The sequence below is a fragment of the Trypanosoma theileri genome, assembly GCF_002087225.1.
Source record: "Trypanosoma theileri isolate Edinburgh chromosome Unknown TM35_Tth_5_V1, whole genome shotgun sequence".
NCBI classification, from domain to species: Eukaryota; Euglenozoa; class Kinetoplastea; order Trypanosomatida; family Trypanosomatidae; genus Trypanosoma; species Trypanosoma theileri.
In genome coordinates, this window is record NW_021639847.1 from 1 (window position 1) to 440 (window position 440).

Sequence of the window (440 nt, forward strand, 5' to 3'; positions counted from 1 at the left end):
ACTCCCATCACAAAATGATGGTTTGTCGTGTGATATGAGTGCCATAGGGAGTCCAGTAAATTTGTTCAACAAAAAATGCAAACAAGAGATTTGTCAATCTGAAAAAAAAAAAACTGACATCCAACCAAAAGAAACAGTGCCCTTACAATGCATCCATACCCACTCAAACAAAGGTTAACTGTGTAACTGTTACATGATAACAACGATCAGCACACGAGAGTGCAACCCAACACACACANTACAATGCATCCATACCCACTCAAACAAAGGTTAACTGTGTAACTGTTACATGATAACAACGATCAGCACACGAGAGTGCAACCCAACACACACAAGAGAAGCAAGAATAAGGGACTGTGTACGAAAGCAGGACTGCTGCTGCCATCTTTTTTCATCACGGGTTTCGTTTTTTCTTCCTCAGCCTTTCTTTTCTGTTCTTC